The 27,539-nt window shown below is 50.4% G+C and overlaps 1 long non-coding RNA gene across 1 annotated transcript in view; it reads right to left on the bottom strand.

The window, feature by feature from the left end:
* Positions 1–19,405, bottom strand: part of LOC119971905 — an 85,480-nt gene extending 66,075 nt beyond the window's left edge. The window contains exon 1 of the long non-coding RNA XR_005461944.1: positions 19,289–19,405. This is a non-coding gene — a long non-coding RNA (uncharacterized LOC119971905). The remainder of the gene's footprint in view (positions 1–19,288) is intronic.
* Positions 19,406–27,539: the final 8,134 nt, after the last annotated feature.

Below are 27,539 nucleotides of genomic sequence, written 5' to 3'. Positions count from 1 at the left end.
GCAATTTTAGCGTGGCCAATTCACCTACCCTGCACATCTGTTTGGGTTGTGGGGGTGAGACCCACGCAGTCACGGGGAGAATGTGCAAACTCCACACAGACAGTGACCCAGGGCTGGGATTGAACCTGGGACCTCGGCGCCGTGAGGCAGCAGTGCTAACTACCGTGCCACCCTGCTGCCCAAAGAGATGGCACTTTAAGATGCACTCACGACCTCAACTATTTGTATGAGGCCATTGAACTTTTTTTCATTACTGCAGTGAAGTTCTTGGGGCCAGACTCCAGAAACTAGCCTCCCTCGCTGCCTGCTCCCATTCACTTCACAGGGTGTCCAGTGGAAATATGGTTTCTCTTCTCTCGATCTCCAGAATACAGCCTCCACAGCCAAATCAGAGAGATTGAGAGCCTTCTCTATAGCCTAGTTACTCCATTATCACTCCTTTTTCTTGTATAAACAACTTTCTGACACTGTCCCTCCAGTTATGTAGCCTGAGTACATCTCCCCTTTAAGAGGGACAGGCTGCCTTTCTAGAAGTGCATCATGCCAGCCATGCACACATGCAACAGAGTCCACTGCCAAGCGTGAAGCCAGTCTGCAGAACATTGTGCACTGGGTTACATACTATTTTGATGAGTGCAGCAAAATTATTGCATTCTGCCTGCCTCAAATGTACCAGCATCCCCCCCCCCCCCCCCCCCCCCCATCCCCCCACCTGCTAACCAGCCTCATTGAATTCTGCTCCTCTCATCTTTAATTCCCTTTGTAGCCTTTCAGCCCTATGAGCTCTTACAAATAGACTATCCTCTGACTCTGGAAACCTCATCTTCCCCCTTCCTTCTACACATCTTTCAACCTATTTTGCATTCCCAAGAAATCCCTCTCTAAACCTCTGCCCGCCTTCAAAAATCTTCTCAGGACCCAAGGATTATGGTGCCTTTCTCGATTTCCTTCTCTATTTTACATTTGTTGCTGGAAGACCCCTCGGGACACTTATTAACATTAACCAGCTAAAGCTGCTGCCTCACACTGCCCACTGCGAATGCAGTTTGTTAAATATTAAACTGTGTTTTTGTGCAACTGGCTTGTTAAAGGTGATAAATAGCAGTCTTACACTATAACCTCTGTTAAAAATCAATCCAAGATGTGCAGTAGTTTTCCATTTTTGATGTGCTTTCAAAACCATTCTCCAATCCAACTGCAGTTTTTAATTTTTAGACAACCCGCTGGTGATTGAAAATTACTTTTGATGAATTTGTTGGGTCTCAAGAAAACAATGATGAACAAAAAATAGGAAGGTTAAGTAGTGAAATGTGCTTGTAAGCTTTTTAGGTATTTAATTCCATTAATCTTCCTGGGTCACATGTTCAATTTGTTACCTCCTGCCAGTCAGACGGCAAGCTTGAAAATAACTATGACCTGCTTGATTAAAATTCGACTAGTCCCATGGGTCTCATTAGAATTGTTCTCCCTCCCCTCCTCCGTGAATGACTTATTAGGATCATAACCCATGACTATAGAGGTATTCTAAACACCACCAAATCAACAATCCTGATTTACATAAAGCCTTCGTCTCCGGAACTGGTACAGTAAACAGCTACCCCTGTCAAGGGGAATAAGATGTAGAGATGCCGCCATTGGACTGGGGTGAGCACAGTAAGAAGTCTTACAAACCAGCTTAAAGTCCACCAGGTTTGTTCCGAATCACTAGCTTTCGGAGCACAGCTCCTTCCTCAGGTGAATGAAGTGGTGGGTTCCAGAAACATATATATAGACAAAGTCAAAGACGATACAAGGGTAATAAGTTAATAGAGGATGGCTGGCCATACACATTTCCTCCACATTCATTAAATTAAGACTTTCTCCGATAATGATATTGAGTGTTATCGCATGGGGCTTTGATCACCAAATGGGGTCTCTTTTTGAGTGGGGGCGGTCTGTGGGGGTAGTCCCTTTAGTCAGGGAGTCCCTGTGGGGGGGGGGGGGGGGGGGTTCCTTTTTAGTTATGGGGTCCCTGTGGTTGGCTTTCTTTAGTTAGGGTGTCTCTTCTATTAGGGGGGTCTCTGTAGGGGGTTCCTTTATTTAGTGGGTGCCTGTGGGAGGCTCCTTTAGTTAGGGGGTCTCTGTGGGGCATTTGTTCAGTTAGGGGGCCCTGGGGGCGGTCTCCCTTTTAATAGGGTCCCGGGGGTCTACCTTTTAAGGGGTCCCGAGGGGGAGGGGTGTCTGCCTATTAAGTGGGTCCCAGGGGGGGTCTCCCTCTTAAGGGGTCCGGAGGGGGAGGGGTGTCTGCCTATTAAGTGTGTCCTAGGGGGGGGTCTCCCTCTTAAGGAGTCCGGAGGGGGAGGGGTGTCTGCCTATTAAGCGGGTCCCAGGGGGGACTCCCTAATAAGAGGGTCCCTGGGGGGGTCTACATAGCTAGGGCGTTCCTGGGGGTCACCCCATACTTGGGGGGAAGGGGGCATCCAGGCAATCTGGGGGTGGGGCTGATTTGAGGTGCGGGAGGGATGTTTTATTTTAAATGTCCTATGTGCTTTAACATTATAGATCCCACATTCCCTTTATCACATTTATATAACCACATAATTATAAAACAAAATAATTAGTTTCCCATTATAACATAAGATGCCACCTTCCAATACATTTTGCAATTTCTTGGAGCAGGCATTTCTTTTCATCAACCCAACGTATCTTAGAGGTTTCCCTTCTCTCTAACATTTCTTTTATGCTAGCCAGGTCTATTCTTGGTCATTTTCCAGCGACACTTTTCACTGAGTGGACATTGTCCCACAGGGATCAGTTATCAAACTCTGGACAAACATTTCTCACTTTTCCATTTGTATAGTACGTCTGTCAGTATATTTGCAGAAGTAGATACCACATCAACTGTTTCAGGTGCTTTGCTCTACCCTTTTAATTTTTTTGCCTTCCCAAGCCAATGTGCTACATTTTTCACTCTTTCCCATGAAGAATATGATGAACTCCACAGTGTCGGAAGATTGGTACGTGAAGCATCGCTCAAAATGACCAACCTCGCATCATCTGGTTCACCAAAGACTGGAATCCTGAGTGTGCATTTCTCTAAATCCTTTCATAACAAGAACGGAGGATGCTGCAAAAACCCAGCAGGTCTCGCAGCATCAGTAAGGAGAGAGAGCAGAGTTAATGTTTCGAGTCCTTTTGGATCTTCATCAGAACTGAAGAAAAGGAGAATGTATTAGATTTTATAGTGTCGCTGTGAGAGATTGCAACAAAATGCAGCAACTTTAGCAAGAAAAGGCAGATGGCCTGGTGCGAGGGGAGGTTTGCATATATTCCAATACATGTAATGGAATATTTTCAAAAAGGGGGTTTAAGATGGAGGACAAAGAAGTTAATCCCGAAGGCTGAAACATGCCCAACCAGAAGGTGTGATTCTGCTCCTCTAGCTTGTGATGGACTTCACTGGAGTACTACAGCAGGCCAAGGATGGACATGCGGGCAGGAGAGCAAGGTGCTGAGTTAAAATGGCAAGTGACAGGAAGGTTGTGGGTCATGCTTTCGGTTTGAGTGAAGGCGTTCCTCAAAGCGGCCACCCAGGCTGCCTTTAGTCTCCCCAGAGGAGACCACAATGGGGGCAGGGAACACAATAAACAAAATTGTAGGCGGTGCAAATGAAATGCTGCTCAATCGGAAATGAGTCTTTGGCGACTTGACTGATGAGGAGGGAGGCGGTAAAGGGGCCAGGTGTCGCACCTTCTGCTATTGCAAGGGAAGGTGCTGTGTGAAAGGGATGGGAAGTTGGGACTGAACCAGGGCTTCACGGAGGGAACGGTTTCTGTGAAATGCTAATGAAAGGGGTGGGGTGAGGGGAAGATGTGTTTTGTGGTAGCATAGTGCTGGAGTTGGCAGAAATGGCGGCGGGTGATCCTTTGAATGCGGAAGCGAGTGGGTTGGAAAGTGATTCTGGTAGGGAGGGGAAGGGTAAGAGCTGAGATGTGGGAAATGGGTCAAACCCGGTTGAGTCCTCTTTTTGAAAAACATTTTTGTTTAAAAAATGTTCATTATAAACAGTATAGTATAAAGCAGATGCTTCAAGTTACAATGTAAAAAGAACACAATCATCAATCAAGAACACACCCAATCTTAACCCCCCATCAGTTATCTAAACCCCTTAACAACTGATGGTGACTAACTCTTTGAAAAAGGAAATGAATGGCTGCCACCTTAATAGAACTCTGCTACTGACCCCCTAATGGTGTACTTGACCTTCTCCAAATGTAGGAACATCATGAGGTCACCTAACCAGACTGAGGTACTGGCAGAGTAGGAGACCTTCACCCAAGTAGAACACGCCTCTGGCCGATTAATGAGGCAAAGCCGAGGACATCCGCCTTCAACCGTATCAGCAGCACCGGTGAGTCTGACACACTGAAAATGGCTACTGGTGGACATGGCTCCAGTTCAATATTAAGTATCTCTGACATGGTGTTTAAGAAAAGGGCCCAAAGACTTATTAACTTGGGACAAGACCAGAATATATGAGTGCGTTTAGCTGGCCCCTGAGGACAAGGCTCACACCTGTCCTCCACCCCAGATAAAAACACCGCTCATCGTCGCCTTGGTCAGGTGAGCCCTGTGCACCACCTTGAACTGGATCAGACTAAGCCCAGGACAAGAGGATGTGGAGTAGACCTGTGAAGGGCCTCTCTCCATACCTCATCATCCATAATAGGACTCAATTCACCCTCCCAGAGCCGAATCCGCTGATAGGATCTGGCTCTGAATACACTAAATACTCCCACCACCAGACCCAGCCAAAGACAAAATCCTCTTCAACATGGATGGTGCCAAAGGAAGGGCGGCACCATGGCACAGTGGTTAGCACCATTGCCTCACAGTTCCAGGGTCCCTGGTTCAATAACGCCCTCGGGTGACTGTCTGTGGAGTTTGCACATTCTCCCCGTGTCTGCGTGGGTTTCACCCCCACAACCCAAAGATGTGCAGGGTAGGTGGATTGGCCACTCTAAATTGCTCCTTAATTGGAAAAAATAATTGGGTACTCTAAATTTAAAAATATATATTTCATTGGCTGAAATGGATGCTCCAGTTTCCTCCCACAGTCTGAAGATGTGCAGATTATGTGGATTGACCATGCTAAATTACCCCTTAGTGTCCAAAGTGGTTAGGTGGGGTTACTGCGTTATGGGGATAGGGTGAAGGCATGGGTTAAATTTCCAAGGGCGGGTGCAGACTCGATGGGTCGAATTACCTCCTTCTGCATTGTAAATTCTATAAAAGAGGGAAAAGCCTTGCACAAAAATCGCAAATCTGAAAATCGCTAAACAAATTGGGCCCAGGGAGTTGACATTTTTCCGACAGCTCCTTAAAGATGTCAAGCCCTCCCTCCACAAACAAGTCCTCAAACCTTACCAAGCCTTTTTCCCCCCATGACCTCAACATCAAGTCTAAACCCACTGGCACAGATAGGGACCAACAACAACATGGAGCCAAATTTAAAATGCTGTCTGGACTGCTTCCAGATTCTCAGGATGGACGCCACTGCCAGAATGGAAGGGAATCTTACAGGAGAGAATGACTGCGAGGCTGTCAACGAAAGCACTCAGGCTAGAGCCCCTACAAGAAATCGCCTCCATTTCCTCCCATATGGAACCCGGGTCACTAAACCACCCCAGTACTTTCTCAATATTGGTTGGCCAATAATATAATAAATTGGACAAAGCTAGACTATCAGACTGCCGAGCTCTCTAGAGAAACACCCTACAGATCCTTGCGGTCTTACCCACCTTAATGAAAGAGGCCCTAATTTGTTAACTCTGTTAAAGAAGGATTTGGGGATTAAAGTGGGGAGACACTGAAAAAGAAATAAAACTTTGGGAGGACATTCATTTTAATAGTCTGAACGGATATAATCTTTATTGTTGTCACAAGTAGGCTAGTAAACAGATATAAACTTTTGCCCAAAACCAAATCACTCAGGAATCTCAAAGCGATGGGCGCGATTCTCCGCAAATGCGGAGAGTCGTAAAGGCTACCGTGAAACCGGCCGTGTTTCACGGCAGCCTCCACGCCACCTCCCGGGACCCGATTCAACCCCCCGGTCGGGGCTAGCATCGCGGCCCCGTGAAGAACGGCATCACGGGCTTAGCGAACGTTCGCTAAGCCCGGCCGCCAAGACTAACGGCGGCTGACGCGCACGATGACGTCAGCCGCGCATGCGCGGATTGGACGGGTCCAACCCGCGCATGCGCGGATGACGTCATCGCGCATATGCGTGAAACCCGCGCATGCGCGGGCCGTTATGCCCCTCAGCCGCTCCGTGGACTGATCCTGCGGGTCGGCGGAGGGACAAAGAGTGCACGGGTATCGGACCCGCGGCCCGCGATCGGTGCCCACCGATCACGGGCCCATGCCACCTTTGGCACGGCCGTGGTGCGGCCGTGCCAATCGGTGCCATGGTTGTGCAGAACGGCACTTTGCGGCCGTTTTCACGAATGGTGAGAGCAGGTGTGTTTAAATTCGTGAAAACGGCCGTAAAGGCCTGGGAACTCGGCCCATCGGATAGGGGAGAATCGCTGTTCGCCGTAAAAAAACGGCGAGCAGCGATTTGTGTCGTGGGGCGGCCGTGGGGGGGGGGGGGGGGGGGGGGAGAATAGCGGGAGATCGGGAAAAATGTCGGGAAGGCCCTCCCGCTATTCTCCGACCCGTCGTGGGGGGCGGAGAATCGCGCCCGATAAGTCCAATCAAACACTTTTTCAACGTCCATGGAAACAATCACCTCCAATTCAGGCACTGGAGAGAGGGGAAAGGACAATATTTAATAGCCGATGTTGATGTGTTGGGTAAGCTGGGTCTATGTGAACTGCGTTTGATGCAGTGTAGAGAGAGACAGGCTTCCAATACTTGAAGAAATGCAACACAATTTTATTGATCAACTAACTATAATACATGCTTAACTGTGGATTGAACTATGCTGAGTTGACTGGAGACCAGAGGCTAACCTGACCAGACTATCTGACTACCACATTGTGTTTGTTCTAGCTGCTGCTCACAGACTGTCTCAGAGGCTGGATCCCGAGAGAGCGGGAAAACTGGTGCCCTCTGGCTTTATAGTGGTCGTGTCCTGTCTGGTGATTGGCTGCTGTGTTCTGTGTGCTCACTGGTCATCCTGTGTGTCAATCACTGCCTGTCTGCACTCCATCATATACGTGGATGTATATTTTGATAGATGTGAAGGGCCTGTTCTGTGCTGTACTGTTCTATGTTCTATGTTCTATGTATATTGGCCGACAATTGCTGACCTCGACGAAACATGTCTGGACTTCTGCGATCACCTCTGGGAGGCAGGGCTCCAACCGCAGTGCCAGCGCTTTTGCGAGTAATTTAACGTCTGCATTCAAAAGCAAAATCGGTCAAACCACCCACATTCCGTAGAGTCCGTGTCCTTCTTAAGAATCAGGGAAATAGAGGCCTGTGCAAGTACAATAGGCAACGAATCCCGGGACATGGAGTCATTAAACATATCTAATATTAAAGGGATCAATTGTCCTGCAAACGTCTTATAAAACACAATGTGGAATGCATCAGGGCCAGGAGCTTTACCCGTCTGCATTAACCCAATGCATTTTCTAATTTCCTCAGGGCCCAACGTGGATTCCACCTCCTCCTGCCTCTCCCTCTCCACAACCTGGAATGGATAACCCACCCAAAAACTTTGTCATGACCGAGCTCTCCTCCAGGAGCTCCGATCCATAGCAATCACGATAAAATGTTTCAAAAGCCACACTGACCTTAGGTGGGTCGGAAACCAAGCTGCCACTTGTGATCCGTATCTGCCCAATTTCCCGGAAAGTCACCTGTCGTCTCAGCTGATGAGCTAAAGGGTGACTGGCTTTCTCCCCGTGTTCATAAAATACCGTCCTCAAATGTTGTAGCTGGCCCACCGCCTTACCCATTGATAGAACCCTAGCGGGAGCCATCTCGCGCATGCCCTCCCCTTCCAAATGGACACTGGAAATCTGGGTGCCCTTTCAAACACAGTAAGGGAGAAATGGGCCGGACCCGGTTGATGTCCTTTCAAACACAGTGGGGGGGGGGGCACCTTGGTTGAGGAAATAAGCAGACATGTCAGAAGTACTATTTTTGAAGCTGACATCATCAGAACAGATGCAACAGAGACTTCAAGTTTGACGCCGAGGTCTCGGGTTCGACCCCGGCCCTGGGTCACTATCCATGTGGAGTTTGCATGTTCTCCCTGTGTCTGCGTGAGTCTCACCCCCACAACCCAAACGATGTGCAGGGTAGGTGGATTAGCCTCGCTAAATTGCCTCTTAATTGGAAAAAAAACAAAATTGGGTATTCTTACTTTCTTTTTTAAATCTTCAAGTTTACTTCCCCACAGTCAGGGATCCACCCTCACTCTTAATCCCCAAACCTCTCCTCAAAACCCTGAGTTACCAGTCTAACTTTCGCTGCCATGGTGTCACAGTCACTCATGTGACCAGGACTGTTATTTCACCTGTGCTCCAAATTCTTTCCAACTTTCCAACTCTTTTTCGTTTTGTTTCCTTTATTAGCTTATCTGTCAATTTATTAACGACCATTAAAACCTCTCAATACGGAGGGCACCTGCTTCTAGTCGCGTTCCTCGCTTGTACCATAGTCCCTTTTCTTGTTAAGCTCCAACCTCTACTTGTCCCACTCGCTCTTCCTGGACGACTGCTACGTGATCTTTCCCACATGTGATTAGAATCCTGATTGCAAATTTGTGATCTTCTCCTGGGATCACGACCACTTTCCGGGTCACTGTCACCACAGTGCGTTTTCTGGCCTGCCCTATCCTTACATCATTTTATTAATTCGCAGATTAGATTTCCTGACCTTCATCATGCATGTTTAACCAATGTTTATATTTCCCTGTGGCCTTTCCTACTCCTCCTATGATGGTACCACATTGGTTCCTTTTAACATGTATGTTACCTTTGTTCCTACTTAGGGTAATTGTGCTTTTGAATAAATAGCCTTATCCTGAGCTTCAGCGTTACTTCGTTCATCATCATTCAATTCTCTATTTGCTGGAGTTGGTTCCTCATAATTGGCCATTATGTGTATGTGTGGTGCACAGTGTGTCTCTTCACTCTCTATATCTTGTTTCAAATCTGTAAAGGTATAGTCAGTGCCCCAAAGAATGAACCCCAGCAGTTTGATTCACTTCACTGCCTATCACTTTGCCAGGACCGTTTCATTCTTTCTGCCTTTCTATTTAATAATATACCAGATCTCCTTGTCTGAACTGTATTCCCGTTGACCTTATGTGGCGCCCTAAGGCTCGTCGAATTTTCTCCGAAACCTCCACCTTTAATTAAAGCTTTTCTGCTTGCATCCAAAGCATTCAGATGAGCAGAAAAGGTAGAGCAAAGGCTAGACCCTTCTAGAGCAGGGGGAGCATCTGATAGGACTGAAGGCAAGTTCAGATTCCAGCTGTATACCAACAGGTAAGGTCTGTGCCCCATCAACCATTTGCAAAGAGGTCTGTTCATGTACCGCCCATGCCAATACTGGTTGCAATTTACAATCTGGTTGATTGGAGAATATGTTAGGTAACATGTCATCTATCACTGCATGATTTCTCTCGCACAGGCCATTACTGAATGGTCTGTCAGCCGCACTGTGTATAACTACGATATTCACATTTTCACACGTCTCAAAATTCCTCAGTGACAAATTCCCCACCATTGTCTGTCAGGAATTCTGCTGGTATTCTTAACCCTGTTCCCACTCATTTCTCCATTACCTTAATGACAGTGTCCTGCTTGTCCTTACCATGTATTACAGTGGATCTGCTAAATCTGATCAACATATCGATACCATGTAACAAAAAAAAACCTCTTTATCCCACACTTGCCATTGCATCGTGAAATTCCCTGGCAAGCTCACAACCAGACATGATGGTGTCACCCGATATTTTATACAAATTTTACATCGAGCCGCGAGGTGCTCAATAATGTTGTGGTATTCTTTATCAAACACTCCATCGTCTCGGAGGAAAGCTTTCCGTTTTTGAGGCGCCAAATGTGCAAACAGTCTATGCACCAGATTCTTATTCCCAGAGGTTAACAAGATTTCTTGAATTCTTTGATGAGAAATGCCTTCTTTAATGGCAAGCAGTAATAGCCTGACCTAGCAAAATATAGATCCACAGTCTTCCCGAACATGGTCGCCCTGTCATTCTTCACATCTAGTGTCATCTGTGCTTATTTTCTTCGAAGGTCTGCTTAACAACAGAGGTATGTTGCTAGAAACCACATCTGTACTGATGAAAAGGCTGATTCAAGCTATCCTTCAGGGAAGGACTGACCTTTTGGAAGATGTTAGTGTGTTAGCATCTCAAACCTGAAGCATGTCGAACTTTCATACTCCTTGACCTTTGGCCAATAAAACCATCGAACCACAGAAAAGTTACAGCGCTGAAGGAGGCCATTCAGCCCATCTTGTCCATGCCAGCCCAAGGACACCCAGGTGCCCTTCCTAATCCCACCTTCCTGCACCCGGTCGATAGCCCTGTGGTTTACAGCACTAATGATGCAGATCCAGGCGCCTTTTAAAAGATTTTAGGATCTCTGCCTCCCACTCGGGCAGTGAATTCCAGACTCCCACTACCCTCTGCTCAATAGGTTCTGCCTCATGTCCCCTCTACACCTTCTGCCACTTATTTTGAATTTATGGGCGCGAGTCTCCCGAAAGAAAACAAACTCCCCTAGCGAGTGCATTTAGCTGCGTGTTTCCCGGCGCCCGCAATGCTGAGGAACACATGGCTGTCCAATGCAACTCGTGTTGAATAAGGGGCCTGGACAGGGAACGCAGGATCAAGGCTGCACATAGTGGGGAGCTCCGCGTGCCGGGCCTCCCAGTGTAGCGAGAGATCGGGGTGTAATTTTTAAATGGCATCCCGATATCTGAGGCCCCTGAAGTGATCTCCGACCTTCCCTCCAGCCCGAACACACTATGGGAGGGTCCTCGCCCCTCCGCACCTACCCAAGGTAGAGGAAACACCGAGCCCGATCGCGCTCTCAGAAAATGTCCACTTGACACCTTGGCAATGCCAACCTGGCACCCTGATAGTGCCCCTGCCAGCTGGCAGTGCCACCTGGGCACCTTGGCAGTGCCAGGCTGGTACCTGGGGGACACTGCCAAGGTGGCACCAGCAGTGCCAGGGCACCACCCTGCCCAAAGGGCATGCTGCTGGGGGCCACTGATCCACTGGGAGACCCCCAAGAGTTCTGTTCTGTCTGGCCCCTGTTGGTGCTGAACGGTGCTCGCCCAAGGCCGACGAGGTGAAGGGGATGAATCCCAAAGTCTCAGGTGCCTTCGGAATCTGCACATTAGGGTCTGACTAACTGTCTCGCTCTAATATACAGATTTGCCAAAAAGTGATTCCGGTCACAACAGGCAAGACTTCCATCGTGACGTCTCACAAGATTACGATGGGTCTCACGAGGCATTACGAGCTGGGGTAGATCCCGGGGGCAGGGTCTTCCGGCTTTTATCGACTGCTGCTCTGCGGCGAGCTGCTTTTCCGATACATGGTGGCCGTTGGATCGCGCCTATGTCCCCTGGTTCTAAAATTCTCCACCAAGAGAAATAGTTTTATTCTGTCCACTCTATCTCCTCCCCTCATAATCTTGTACATCTCAATTAAGTGACCCCTCAGCCTTTTTTGTTCGAAGGAAAATAACCCCAACCTATCCAATCTCTCCTCGTAACTACACTTTTCTAGCCCTGGCAACATTCTTGTAAACTTCCTCTGCACTCTCTCCAGAGCAATTATATCCTTCCTGTAATGTGGTGACCAGAACTGCACACAATACTCCAGTTGTGGCTTCACCGGTGTTTTATAAAATTCCAACATTATATCCTTACTTTTACATTCTCTACTTCTGCCAATGCAGGAGAGCATTCCATATGCTTTTTTTAATAACTGTGTCTACTTGAACTGTTACCTTTATGGATCTGTGTACTGTACGCCAAGATCACTCACTTCATCTACCCCTCTTAGTATATTCCCATTTATTGTGTACTCCCTATAACTGTTTGATCTCCCCAAATGCATGACCTCACACTTCTCTGTGTTAAATTCCATCTACCAGTTTACTGCCCACTCCACCAACCCATTGATATTATTTTGGAGATTATAGCTACCACTACACTCTCCATCACGCAGTCAATCTTTGTGTCATCTGCAAATTTCCCAATCGTGTCCCCCATGTTCACATCCAAATGGTTAATATGCAACAGAAACAGTAAGGGTTCCAACACTGAGCCCTGTGGAACATCACTTGAAACAACTTTCCAATTGCAAGGGCAGCCATCGACCATTATCCTTTGTTTCCTGTTGCTAAGCCAACGTTTTACCTAGTTTGCCACATTGCCCTGTGCCCCATGGGCTTTCACTTTCTTGACCAATCTGCCATGTGAGGCTTTGTCAAACGTCTTGCGAAAATCCATGTACACAACATCCACTGCACTATATTCATCAACCCTTCTTGTCACTTCCTCAAAGAATTCAATCAAATTTGTGAGGCAAGACCTTCCTTTAACAAATCCATGCTGACCATCCCTGACTAGTCCATATCTTTCTATGTGACAGTTAATCCTATCTCTCAGGACTGATTCTACTAATTTGACCGCTACTGACGTAAGACTAACTGGTCTATAATTGTTTGACCTTTCCTTCAATCCCCTTTTTAACAATGGAACCATGTTTGCATTTCTCCAGTGCTCCAGTACCTCCCTTGTATCTAGTGAGGATTAGAAAATCATATTCAGAACATCTGCTATCTCCTCCTGACCTCTTTGACTAGCCTTGGAAACAATCCATCTGGCCCTGTTGACTTATCAACTTTCAAGGTTTTCAACCCTTCAAGTACATCCTCTCTCTTTATCATTTTCCCATCCAATATCTCTCAGTGTTCCTTCTGGACTACTATATCTACATCATCCATTTCCTTTGGAAACACAAAGACAAAATATTCATTTAAAACCCTTGCCACAGCCTCTGTGTCTGCACACAAGTTCCCTTCATCGCTTATGATCTGCTTCATCAAGAGACTCCTGGCAGCAGTTAAGCCAGTCCACCCCACACACTGTGGGGGCACAACCACTATCCAAAACTGCAGATTGACTGAATCGGCCATCAAATTACTCATCACTAGATTCAAACTTTCACTGACCAATATTTTATGTCGGTCCCATCATCATTTTAAGCCTCGGAATTCTATGTTCCATACATTATTTGAACAACTTGATTTCTTCACTGTGGACAACACGTTGGGTAATGAAACTTGGAATCACATTGATTAACCATTCCCCATGAATTTCTCAGGTTTAAGCATCTGCAGTCACCATTCCAGGCCCTCTTTTTTTCTCAACTCTCAAATAGGTTAAAAGAACCATCTTCAGACCACCTGTCAATCACCCCACCTTTGTACTGAAATCTGCATCCAATGTTTTGTCGCCCCTAAACTGGGCCACCATCGAATCCTCCATCCTTGGCTTTATCACACAGCCGCCTGTATTCAATAGGAAAGTAGCTGGAAATGATTGTCTTCCTTTGAAATGTTTTGAGGGCAGCAATTGTCTAATCTAAACGAGAGACTTCCTTCTACGACCACGGAGGCCAGCCGCCTGCTGGCTCACTAGCTGAGAAAGCAGGCAGCCATGAGGGAAATAGCTCAGGTTAGGGACAGCAAAGGCAGCCTAATCGCCAGGCCAGAAGGGGGGTCAGTGAGATATTCGTAACCTCCTATCGAGGGCTGTACACCTCCGAGCCCTCCGAGGGGGACTCGGGAGTGAAACAGGTCCTCGATGGACTGGACATGCCAGTCGTGGGGGAAGAGAAGAGATGGAGCCTGGAAGCACCAGTAGAACTGGGAGAAGTCATGGAGAGTATCAGCTCCATGCAGGCAGGGAAGGCACCGGGGCCACATGGATTCCCGGTGGACTTCTACAAAAAATTTGCATTAGCACTGGTCCCGCACCTGCGGGAGATGTTTGCAGACTCAATAGTAAGGGACTCCCAGCCACCAGCACTGGCACAAGCCTCAATATCGCTGATACCCAAACAGGACAAAGACCCAACAGAGTGCAGGTCCAACAGCCCCATCTCACTGCTCAAAATAGATGCAAAGGTCCTGGCATAACAGCTGGAGATTTGCGGGCCAGAAGTAGTCGCGGAAGACCAGACAAGCATTGTCAAGGGCAGAGAGCTAACATCGAACATCAGACACCTGCCGAAGGTGATAATGACCCCATCCAGGCAGAGAACACCAGAAGTGATCATCTCCCTGGACACAGAAAAGGCTTTGACAGAGTCGAGAGGAAGTACCCCATAGAGGTACTGGAATGGTTTGGCTTCAGGCCAGGGTTCACCTCCTGAGTGAAACTACTCTACAGTGCTCCCATGGCAAGCGTATAGACAAACACCATGATGTACCATCAATTGAACGTGAGACGAGTTGCTGAACAAAAGTATGGCTTTAATATACTAGATGTTAAGCCCTGCGGTCGATTACAGTAGAAGGACGACCGCCGGGAGTACTGGGTATTTATACCCCCGCCCTGGATGCGGGGTTAACTCAGCCTCTCGACCAATCGGGGAGCCGTCACATGACTGGTCTCAACCAACCGGTCGAGAGGCACATGACCGACCAGGGCCAATGGTAAGCCGGTGTTCTGCACCAGTGGCAGGCAGCTATGCTAATCATACCACCAGACACCACCAGCTCTAAGTACTTCCAACTGCAGAGAGGCATGAGGCCAGATGCCCACTGTCCCTTCTGCTGTTCACTCTGGCAATCGAGCCACTGGCGAACGCCCTCAGAATGGAGAAGGGGTGGAGAGATATCCAAAGGGGGGACAGAGGGCATAGACTTTCACTCTATATGAATGTTCTGCTCCTCTACATCTTGAACCCCAAGGCCAGCATGGAAGGGATAATGAAACTCCAAAAGGTGTTTGGAGCCTTCTCGGGCTACAAACTCAACTCTGCCTCACAGGGAGAATACAGACGATCAAAATGAGCGTACTACCCTGTTCCCTCTTGCTGTTCAGCTCCCTCCCGATCTACATCCCCAAGGCCTTCTTCAACACGGTAGACAAGCTAATCATGGTGTGTGTGTGGGGAGGGGGGGAGGGGGGGGGGGGGCATGATCCATGAAAAGGTCCTGAAAAGGAAAAGATACATGGGAGACCTGGCCCTACCAAACCTAAAGTTCTATCACTGGGCAATCACCCCTTGATGGCAACCAGATTCCCAAAATGAAAGACACCCAAACTCCATCTCTTTTGGAGCCCCTGATCTGCCTCTCTCAGAGGACATTTCACCTTCTCCAAACACAGGAGCTTCGTTAGATCCCCCAGCTACGCCAAGGCACAGCGGGGAGAAGCTGACCTCCACCCCAACAGAACACACCTGCGAGCAATCAATAAGGTGAAGGCTAAAACATCTGCCCCCGCACTTGTCTGCAGCTCCAGCAGGTCTGATACCCCGAATATGGCCTCCAGGCGACCCGGCTCCAAATTCCAGTGCAGAATCTCAGACACGGTGCTGAGGAACGACCCCCTGGGCAGGACCAGAACATATGGACATGATTGGCTGGGCCTCACCCACACCTCTCGCAGCTTTCCTCCACCCCCTCAAACAGCCGGCTCATCCTCACCTTCATTAAGTACATAACTTTTAATTGAAGCAACCCCAGCCTGCGCACGAGGTCGAGGCGCAGCACTTGACACCATAGTCCTTTCTCCAACACATCCCCAACTCTTCCTCCCACTTGGCCTTAATCCCTTCCATAGATACCATGTCCTCCTCCATAATACTACCATAGATCACCAAAACGACCCCACTTTCCAACCCCCCCACTAACAGCACCCCCTCCAACAACGAAGAGGACAGTGCCACCGAAAATTTCAGGAGGACCTTGTGAAATTCTACACCTGCATGAACCTAAAGCCCTCCTCCCGCTGGAGCCCAGTCGTCACCCCCAACTCCTCCAGGCTTGTGAACCGCCCCTCCGAAAACAGATTCTTCATCTCTTTCACCCCTTTCTCCTCCCATCCCTGGAACCTCACGTCCATCCTCTCTGGCTCAAACACATGATTCCCTCTTATCGGCATCACCCTCGAAACTGTCTTCATCTTGAAGTGCTGTCGGAATTGCTTCCAAATAAGCATGCAGGGGTGGGAAGGCACTGGGGCCAGATGGTTTCCCGGCCGAATTTTACAAAAAATATGTGGATTTGCTGGGCCCATTGTTGATTAGAACCTTCAATGAGGCAAGGGAGGGTGGGGCTTTGCCCCCGACGATGTCCAGGGCACTTATTTCCCTGATCCTGAAGCGGGACAAGGACCCCCTGCAGTGTGGGTCTTACAGGCTGATTTCGCTGTTAAATGTGGATGCTAAGGTGCTGGCGAAGGTCTTAGCCTCGAGAATTGAGGATTGTGTACTGCAGGTCATTCACGAAGACCAGACGGGGTTCGTGAAGGGGAGGCAATTGAATGTGAATGTGCGGAGGCTCCTGAACGTCATTATAATGCCGGCATGTGAGGGGGAGGCGGAGATAGTGGCGGCGAAGGACGCCGAGAAGGCCTTTGATCGGGTAGAGTGGGGGTACTTGTGGGAGGTGCTGAAGAGGTTCAGGTTTGGGGAGGGGTTCATCAGGTGGGTCAGGTTGTTGTATGAGGCCCCGGTGGCAAGTGTGGCCACGAACAAGAGGAGGTCTGAGTACTTTTGGCTGTATCGAGGGACGAGGCGGGGGTGTCCCCTGTCCCCCCTGCTCTTTGCACTGGCGATTGAACCCCTGGCTATGGCACTGAGGGAGTCGAGGAATTGGAGGGGGCTGGTGCGGGGTGGGGAGGAGCATAGGGTATCGCTCTATGCGGACGACCTGTTACTTTATGTCGCGGACCCGGTGGGCGGGATGCCGGAGGTAATGAGGATCCTCAGGGAGTTCGGGGAATTTATAGGGTATAAGCTCAACATAGGGAAGAGCGAGCTGTTCGTGGTTCACCCAGGAGACCAGGAGAGGGGGATTGATGAGCTCCCACTAAAAAGGGCGGAGAGGAGCTTTAGATATTTGGGGGTCGAGGTGGCCAGGAGCTGGGGGGGGGGCCCTGCATAGACTCAATTTCACGAGGCTGGTGGAGCAGATGGAGGAGGAGTTCAAGAGTACCGCTGTCTCTGGTGGGTAGGGTGCAGTCAGTGAAGATGACGGTGCTCCCAAGCTTTTTGTTTCTGTTCCAGTGCCTCCCCATTTTTATCCCGAAGGCCTTTTTTCGACGGGTCAATAGGAGCATAACGGGATTTGTATGGGCACGTGGGACTCCGAGGGTGAGAAGAGCATTCCTGGAGCGGAGCAGGAATGGGGGGGCTGGCGCTGCCCAATCTCTGTGGATATTACTGGGCCGCTAATGTGACGATGGTGCGCAAGTGGGTGCTCGAGGGGGAGGGGACGGCATGGAAGAGGCTGGAAACGGCGTCTTGTGAGGGTACGAGTCTGGAGGCGCTGGCAACAACGCCGCTGCCGCTCCCTCCAACGAGGTATACCACGAGCCCGGTGGTGGCGGCCACCCTCAAAATCTGGGGGCAGTGGAGGCGGCACAGGGGGGAGTTGGGGGCCTCGGTGTGGACCCCGATACGGGGAAACCATCGGTTTGTCCCGGGGAGGATAGATGGAGGGTTTGCGGGATGGCACAGGGCAGGGATAAGGAGGTTGGGGGACCTATTAGTGGATGGGACGTTCGCGAGCCTGGGTGAGCTGGAGGAGAGGTACGGGCTCCCCCCCGGGAAAGGCCAACAGGTAAGGCCGCTTGTTAGGCGGCAAGTGGTGGGATTTCCACTGCAGCTGCCACGCACGGTACAGGATAGGGTTCTCTCGGTGGTGTGGGTTGGAGAGGGGAAGATTTCGGCAATATACCAGGTGATGCAGGAGGAGGAGGAGGCCTCGGTGGAGGAGCTGAAAGGTAAGTGGGAGGAGGAGCTAGGGGAGGTGATCGAGCAGGGGACTTGAGCAGATGCCCTAGGGAGAGTCAACTCTTCCTCTTCGTGTGCGAGGCTCAGCCTCAGACAGTTCAAGGTGTTGCATAGGGCACACATGACCGGGACAAGAATAAGCTGGTTTTTTGGTGGTGAGGACAGGTGTGTTAGGTGCTCAGGGAGCCCAGCAAACCACACCCATATGTTCTGGGCATGCCCAGCACTGGAGGAATTTTGGAAGGGTGTAGCGAGTGTGGTGTCGAGGGTGGTAGGATCCAGGGTCAAACCGTGGTTCGCAATATTTGGGGTTGCGGAGGAGCCGGGAGTGCAGGAGGCGAAAGAAGCCGGTATTCTGGCCTTTGCGTCCCTGGTAGCCTGGCGGAGGATTCTTCTTCAGTGGAGGGATGCGAGGCCCCCGAACGTCGAGGCCTGGATCAATGACATGGCGGTGTTTATCAAATTGGAAAGGGTGAAATTTGCTTTAAGGGGGTCGGTGCAGGGGTTTTTCAAGCGGTGGCAACCGTTCCTAGACTTCCTGGCAGAACGGTAGACAATGGTCAGTGGCAGCAGCAACCCGGGGGGGGGGGGGGGGGTTATTTCAGTTTTGTTTCCATATATTGGAGGTTTGTCTGGGTGTATATATTTGCTCTGTGTTTGGGCGGGTGTTAATTTATTATTTTTGTTACTGAGTTTCCTTTACATTTTTTTCATTTTGTTCTTTATATTTTTGTTGTTGATATTTTGTGAAAACTTTAATAAAAATTTTTAATAAAAGGAATTGCTTCCAAATCTTCAGCATGGCTGCCGCCACAGGACTACCCAAGCACTTCTCCGGGGCCGAACGGTAGCCGGCCCGTTACCAGCGCCCGCAACCCCAACCCTTTGCAAGAACCTACCTCTATCCGAGCCCACAAAGTCTCTGACCCTCGACCCCAGCCCCACACCTTCTCTGCATTCGCCACCCAACAATAGTAAAACACGTTCAGAAAGGCCAAACCCTCCGACTGTTGCCCCCTTTGGAGCACCGCCTTTCTTATCCTGGCCACCTTCCCTGCCCACACAAACAATGAGACCAGCCTATCCACTCCTGTGAAAGAATGACCGTGGCAAAACCATCGGCAGACCCTAGAACAGAAACAAGAACCTTGATAAAATGTTCACTTTTACTGCCTGCACTTGGCCTGATTGCAACAAGGGGACACTATCGCTGAAAATGACTCCTAATTTTACTTTTTGCTGAAAATGAAAAAGGCAGAGACGTACCTTTCTCAGTCAAACATGGCATGGATCATTTATTTGTCACATCAACGATCTGCTCATAATGCTGACATCCCCAGCGGAAGCCTAAAAATATCCCAAAGCACAAAAGCCCGAGGCTGTTGTGACCTTATTGCTTGCAACGTAGCTCTCTGGAGCTGCTATATTACAGTTCTGGTTGGAGGATGCAAACTAATTATATCAGGGGTCCTTTTATAATTTGCACCAAGCAAACAGTGCACCCCTGATGAGCCATCAATTGCACGAGAGACGAGTTGCTATACAAAAGTTAGGCTTTAATAAGCTAGAACTTAGCCCTGCGGTCGACTACAATAAAATGGACGACCGCCGGGCGTTCTGACTATTTATACCTCGGTATGGAGGCGTGGTTAACTCAGCCTCTCGACCAATCGGAGAGCCGTCACATGACTGGTCTCAACCAATCGGTCGAGAGGCACATGACCAACGAGGGCCAATGGTAAGCCAGTATTCTGCACCAATGGCAGACAGCTATGCAAATCATACCACCATATTCACCCCTTGCGGAGAAAGAAGCCGGGGGGGTGGGGGTATCAACGAGATCCGGGGGCGGCGGCGGCGGCGGCGGCGGGGGGGGGGGGAGAACTGGTGGTATGAGTAGCAGCCGGGAGAACAAAAATTTTCTCTCCTTTTCTTTTATTACAGTTTTGGCTTCCCACTGGCCCACACAATTAGCAATATTACACAAAGTCCCAACAAAGTCCATGGAGCTGTTGAAATTTAAATCGATTCGATCAGTCTTTTCGTGGCCCATGACGTTGTGGCAGACCGCCGCAGTGGAGTAGGTGACGTCGGTTCAGCCGATGGTGGTGGTTCCGCTGACGTCCTGGAGTCCGGGAGCGATGGTCCTTGAACAGTCTCCGTCACCCGAGCTGGCTGTGGAGATGCCATGGATGGGGAAGGAGTGGCCTGGGTGGGGCGCTGGGGGAAAAAAAACATGGGGGGGTCTGTGGTGAAGGGGGGGGGGGGAAGGCCGCACGCCGGCGGGTGCCAGGTCCCAGAGGAAGACCGTGTCCTGCCGACTGTCGGGGTACTCCACATACGCATACTGCGGGTTAGCGTGGAGTAGCTGGATTTGTTCCACCAACGGGTCGGACTTGTGCACCCGCACATGCTTCCGGAGCAAGATGGGTCCGGGGCGGCCAGCCACGTCGGGAGAGGAGATCCGGAGGATGACTTCCTGGGGAAGTCAAGAAGACGTTCATGAGGTGTCTGATTTGTTGCGGTACAGAGGAGTGAGCGGATAGAATGTCGGGCATCGGGGAGCACCTCTTGCCATCGGGAAATAGGGAGATCTCTGGACCGGAGGGCCAGTAGGATGGTCTTCCAGATGGTGCCATTCTCCCGCTCGACCTGTCCGTTACCCCAGGGGTTATAGCTGGTCGTCCTGCTAGAGGCAATGCCCCTGTTGAGCAGGAATTGACGCAGCTCGTCGCTCATAAAGGAGGACCCCCGATCGCTGTGTATGTACGCGGGGTAGCCGAACAGGGAGAAGATGGAGAGGAGGGCCTTAACGGTCGATGTGGTCATGTCGGGGCAGGGAATGGCGAAGGGGAAGCGGGAGAATTCGTCAATTACCACCAGAAAGTAAATGTTGCGGTTGTTAGAGGGAAGGGGCCCCTTGAAGTCAATGCTGAGACGTTCGAAGGGGCGGGATGCTTTGATCAGATGTGCGCGCTCGGGGCGGTAGAAGTGCGGTTTGCACTCGGCGCAGATGTGGCAGTCACGGGTTACTGTCCTGACTTCCGCGATGGAGAAAGGCAGGTTGCGGGACTTAATGAAATGGTAGAGACGGCTCACCCCTGGATGGCAGAGGTCCGTGTGGAGGGAGCGGAGGCGGTCTATCTGCGCGCTGGCGCAGGTACCACGGGACAGGGCATCAGGAGGCTCATTGAGCTTCCCAGGATGATACAAGATCTCATCGTTGTATGTGGACAACTCGACACGCCACCGTAAGATCTTGTCATTCTTAATCTTGCCCCTTTGTGCATTATCAAACGTGAAGGCTACTGGCCGTTGGTCTGTGAGGAGGGTAAACCTCCTGCCGGCCAAATAGTGCCTCCAGTGTCGCACAGCTTCGACTATGGCCTGGGCTTCCTTTTCCACAGAGGGGTGGCGGAGTTCGGAAGCCTGGAGAGTTGTGGAGAAGAAGGCCACGGGTCTGCCCGCTTGGTTCAGGGTGGCCGCCAGAGCTACTTCTGATGCGTCGCTCTCGACCTGGAAGGGGAGGGACTCGTCGATGGCGCGCATCGTGGCCTTTGCGATGTCGGCTTTGATGCGGCTAAAGACCTGGCAGGCCTCTGTCGACGGCGGGAAGGTCGTGGTTTGAATGAGGGGATGGGCCTTGTCAGCGTAGTTGGGAACCCATTGGGCGTAGTAAGCGAAGAAACCCAGGCAGCGTTTGAAGGATTTGAGGGTATTGGGGAGAGGGAGTTCCATCAGGGGGCGCATGCGTTCGGGGTCGGGGTCTATCACTCCGTTACGCTCTACGTAGCCGAGGATGGCTAGACGGTCGGTGCTAAACACGCACTTATCCTTATTGTACGTGAGGTTAAGCAGTTTTGCGGTTTGGAGGAATTTCTGGAGGTTGGCGTCATGGTCCTGCTGATCGTGGTCGCAGATGGTGACATTATCAAGATACGGGAAGGTAGCCCGTAATCCGTACTTGTCGACCATTCGGTCTATCTCCCGTTGGAAGACCGAGACCCCATTTGTGACACCAAATGGAACCCTGAGGAAGTGGTAGAGGCGTCCATCTGCCTCAAACGCGGTGTATTTGCGGTCACTCGCGTGGAGGGGGAGCTGGTGATAAGCGGACTTAAGGTCCACAGTGGAGAAGACCTTGTATTTCGCGATATCGTTTACCATGGCGGAAATACAGGGGAGAGGATACGCGTCTAGTTGGTTGATGGTCTGGCTATAGTCGATGACCATCCGGTTTTTCTCCCCAGTCCGGACCACCAGCACTTGGGCTCGCCAGGGACTGTTGCTGCCCTCGATGACCCCTTCCGTCAGCAACCTCTGGACCTCGGACCTGATGAAGGTCCGGTCCTGGGCGCTGTACCGTCTGCTCCGTGTTGCGTCGGGTTTGCAATCGGGGGTGAGATTAGCAAACAAGGGTCCACTTTGAGGGACGCGAGGCTTCAGACAGTGAGGGGGGGTATAGGGCCGCCGAATTGGAAGGTCAAGTTCTGCAGGTTGCACTGTAAGTCCAGTCCTAGGAGTGCCGGTGCGCAAAGGTCAGGGAGGACAAGGAGTTTATAATTTTTTTAAACCTTCCCTTGGACCGTGATGCAGCACCCGGTGATGCGGACGGAGTGCGAACCTGAGGCTAACCCGATTTTGTGTTTTACAGGATGGACAGGGAGCGCGCAGCGTCTTACCGTGGCAGGGTGAACGAAGCTTTCCGTGCTCCCGGAGTCCAGCAGGCAGCCCGTCTCGTGGCCGTTGAGGTAGATCAGCATTGTCGTTTTGGCGAGCGTGCGTGGACGTGACTGGTCGAGCTGAATGGCCGCGAGCCGTGGAGAAAATCCATATTCATCGTCGTCGTCCGAGTAGATGCTGGAAGAACCTTGCGTGCCAGTTCCGGAAGGTGGTGCCCAGGATTCGCACGTGGAGTCGGGGTCCCAAGGTGGCGGTGCCCAGGACCCGCACGTGGAGTCGGGGCCCCAAGATGGCGGCGCCCAGGACCCGCATGTGGGGTCGGCGCCCCAAGATGGCGGCGCCCAGGGCCCGCATGTGGGGTCAGCGCCCCAAGATGGCGGCGCCCGTGGGGCCCTCGTGGTTGCTGGGGGCGGGGTTAGCGGTGCCGGCAGGCCGATCGGAGCGGCTGGGAGCGGGGGCAGAGAGGGGCGCAGGCCAGGCGCGGGGGCCCGGGAGCGGCGAGCTGAGAGTAGCGCGGTGCGCTGGAGGGGCCCGGAAGGGCCCGGAGGAGAGAGAGAAGTGCACAGGCCGGGCGCAGGGGCCCGTGGGCGGGGGGGGGAGAGAGTTGCGCGGCGTCCAGGAGGGGACCGGGAGGGCCCTGGAGGAGAGAGAGAGGCGCGCAGGCCGGGCGCAGGGGCCCGGGGGCGGGGGGGGGGGAGCGAGTTGCGTGGCGTCCAGGAGGGGCCAGCAAGGGCCCGGAGGGGGGGGATCCCTGGTCGCTGCGCGGAACCGCAGCCACAGTTTTGGCCTGGCAGACAGTGGAGAAGTGGCCCTTCTTCCCGCAGCTCTTACAGAGGGCGGAGCGGGCTGGGCAGCGCGGGCGAGGGTGTTCCGCGAACCCATGGGGCCCCGTGGACTTGTCGGGGCATCCCGCGGCGCAGGCCTGAGGGAGGTCGGGAGCGGCGGATGGCGGTGGGGAAGCGTGCCAGGAGGCCCAGGATGGTGCAGTGCGGCTGGGGATATAGGCGTGGGCATTTAGATCGGCGACCTCCAGGGAGGTGGAGCGAGTCCGTGCCTCAGTTAAGCTGAGGTCGTCTTTCTCCAGCATCCGCTGGCGGATAGCGGGGGACTGCATCCCAGCCACGTAAGCATCTCTGATCAGCAGTTCCATGTGCTCCGTAGCTGAAACTGCGAGGCAGGAGCAATTCCTGCCCAGGATAGCGAGGGCCTGGTAAAATTGGTCTAATGACTCACCGGGGAGCTGGTTTAAGGAATTGTCCATTCAGCTTAAGCATGGCGGCATCGTAATCTTTCTCCTCCTTGATTATCACGTAGGCTGCTATGCCCATGCTGGAGTGGAGGATGTGAAGCTTCTGTACCATGGTGGGGGGGCTGGTTGCAGACTCCAGGTATCCTTCGAGACATGCCAGCCAATGTTGAAATAGTTCTGCAGAGTTCGGAGTTTGCGGGCTGATGCGGAGGCATTCGGGCTTGATCCGGAACTCCATCTTCAAAAATCTAGCTTATTAAATTGATGAGCCATTAATTGCACGAGAGACGAGTTGCTATACAAAAGTTAGGCTTTAATGTTGCACGTTTTACTTGAGTGTATTACGCGTTTTATTGGAGTGTATTAACACGCCTCCGTTTAAAGGCCGTGTGCTTAACACTACTACAGCTCTGTGTATCTAATTCTGCTCGGAGTCGCCAGGTGCCGTATTTAGACACCTCACAAGTATATCAAGGTCAGGTTCAAAGTAATAAAACTGTACACCGATTAGTAAGTTCAAACGATTGATATTTATTATAACAAATATAATAAATACACATGCATACGCTAAAGACTAATACTTATTTCTACTATTAAACGACTAAATACTTATCTAAGTAGGAACCAGCAAGGTCAGGGGACAAGGCCTTTGTTCGTTTCAGGACTGCACCTTCTGTTCACTAATAGTCGGCAAGAGTATAAGCAATGCCTGGGTAACGTAGCGAGCGTTGTTTTGGCACTTACTGAACGATGGCTGATGCTCAACGGCCGGTGATGAAAGACAGGATCTGGAGGCTGGGGTCGGAGTCAAGATGCAACAGCCTAGGCCGGAGTCTGGAAGCAACGGACCGAATCATGTGCTTGACCTTCTTTTTATAGGTCCTAGAGGTCCGTGCCCCTTGGGGCGGGCTCTTTCTCCTGCTAGGTATCGATTGGGCCTTCTCCCAATCGATATTTTCCAAACCCCCCAATCTGAGGGTCGCTTCTCGATGGGTGGGGCGGTCTCTATGGTGCTTTGTGATGGATACTTATGGTGCCGTTTCGTCTGGGCGTCCACTCAAAGTATCCATTCAAACCTAAATGTTTCTTTTGTGTGGGCCTAGATCTGGATCACCTCATTACTATGCAAATCGTTGTTGCCATTTACACCTTTAGCTGAGATCCTGCACCTGGCCATAAACTGGTTTCTGTACGTGCAGAATGCTAATTAGCCTTCTGCAAACTGCTTGTCCTTGCTAAGACTGTTTTCTCCCTGCAGCCTTAGCAGTTCTCCATGTTGTAGCCCAGTGTCCATCTTAGGTGCTACATTCCCTCCTTGTGATCCTCACAATAAATTGTGAAGGATCACCTATGCACGTTGCTTCGAGTGCTTCTGGGTGCCCTCTTTGGGTTCCCTGACCTCAGCAAGTTCCTGGGCGTCTACTCTGTCTTTGACTATGGGAAGAAAAAATGTTTATCTGACATTTCTACTTGGCGCTATGTCAAAGGGGACATGCATTACCAAAACCGGGAACCTCTACCTATCACAACTATTATCCTTATCCTTACTTTAAACATTTTATGACAGTCTAAAAACCTTATCCATTCACACCGCATTACATATCACTTCCTGACTCGGCAGTCGAGTTCAGGACAATATAATACATGGGTATCCTTTATTAACATAGTGCTTTATTCATCAAGGGGCAAGGGGGATTGATGAAACTGAAAAATAGGGGATCGAACTCCATAAACGGTTGAGGGGCAGGAACGGGAGGCTATCCTTTTCCACTTCCTCAACCTGAGGGTCTGTACAATTATGCAGAGGATTGCAATCACTAGCAGTGATTCAATCACGTATGACATGGAGTACCATGTCATAAATTTTGTGCGCCAGGTCTGAACTTCACTGATCAGAGCTGAGCATGGGGAAGTTGGTGTGAGGGAAACATTGACGGCGGGGGTTGTGGGGGAACCGTGACTCGCTTCCACATATACAAATATAACATTTAACAGTAATAGGTAGGCTTCCATCATGGTCTTCTCTTCGTTCTCTTTCTCTTCCTCCTGTATGGCCGATCCTTGCTGTGAACCCTCTTTCGTCCTTCGAAAGCTATGGGATCAAGCACAGTATCTGTCAATACACAGTTTAATATCCGTACTTGTTAGTGTATCTATCCTCCAATTCCAATTGACCCATTAAAATGACTGGCCAAGTCACACCCTGTGACTCCCCTCATTTTTTTTTTCCAAAGCAAATTTTAGGAACAGAATACACCTAACAACTTTCCTCCTGCGAGCCGTCTCGCAGGCTTTGCTAATTTACCATCCAAATGTTCCTGGATGTAAATAGCATGTGGGATGGCGGCCTAAGGGCTACCTAACGAAAAAATGAAAACAAATTTGAAACAAAAGGTCGAATGGGTTGCGTATGGGCCGCTACGGGTAAGATTTGAATGGGATCCCCGGGTAAGGCTTGCTGTGCCGTACCCGAGCTTGGCTGACCAAAGTGGGTTCTCAGACAGGGCGGGTCCTCAGTGCCGTTTGTCCACTGCCTGAGGAACCTGGAATAAACGGGCAAGAATGTGTTTACCGTGGGTTTGCAGCCTCTATTCACCGAATAGAGGGGCACCTAAAAAACAAGGGAGGAGCCAAGATGCTCCAACATCTAAAAGAAACAGGGAACAAGTCGTGAACCGTGTCGGTTCACCAGAGGATACAACTGAAGTTCTCAAAGGTATCTGCGGACAAGCTAAAGTGCGTGCGAGGTGGTCACAAGCCTTACAGCTGAAAAAATCTCCAATCAAACCATTGGGTTGGGAACCGAAGGTCTCAAAGGTATCGGCGGACAAGCTAAAGTGCGTGTGAGGTGGTCACAATCTTTTCAGCTGAAAAGAAGGTGTCCAACCTCCAACTGAACCAATAACATTAAAACAAACAAACATAAACTCACAAACAAAACATACGTGCAGGTTCCATCAGAAAGGATATCGCTTCCCTCAAGCGGTTCCTATTTTACATCATCTGGACACCTCACTTTTTCTCTGCCTCTGTGAACAGGGTCGCAAAGGGGTTGCCGTATCGTGAATCAGACACCGTGTCGTCCTGCTCTCCCGGATTCTTCCAGTTGCTCTCCTGACATTCGTGCAATCGGCAAAGATACAAGAGGATCATCATTGGGAAGCCTACAGTGGCAATCTTGAAGCTCTTGTTCAAGGGGTGGGGGCTGGGGGTGGGGGGGAGGTGGGGGGACAGGAATGGAAAGCGGTATAATTGACACAAGGCTCCTGAAAATTTAATAAAGGGAAATAAAACAAGCAAGACTGCTGATAAATTGCTTTGCAACTTGGCATTTGTTACTCTCCTTATACTTCCTTCTTCATGAGCTCAGTGTCTAGCAGCCTATTTTGTATGAATAATGTGAATATGCTGCAGGAATGAGAGAATGCCATGATAATTTTAGCTTTATCTGCTTCTATCTGGCCACAAGCTGCCAGATGCTTCCTGCACAGATTAAAAATTGGAGTGAAAATGCTGACAGATCCAAAGGTGGTTGGAAATTCAGTCTAACGGACATTTCCGAATGAGGTTATGTGATGCTTCATG

Source organism: Scyliorhinus canicula, chromosome 9, assembly GCF_902713615.1.
Source record: "Scyliorhinus canicula chromosome 9, sScyCan1.1, whole genome shotgun sequence".
NCBI classification, from domain to species: Eukaryota; Metazoa; Chordata; class Chondrichthyes; order Carcharhiniformes; family Scyliorhinidae; genus Scyliorhinus; species Scyliorhinus canicula.
This window is presented reverse-complemented; position numbering and strand designations above follow the sequence as displayed.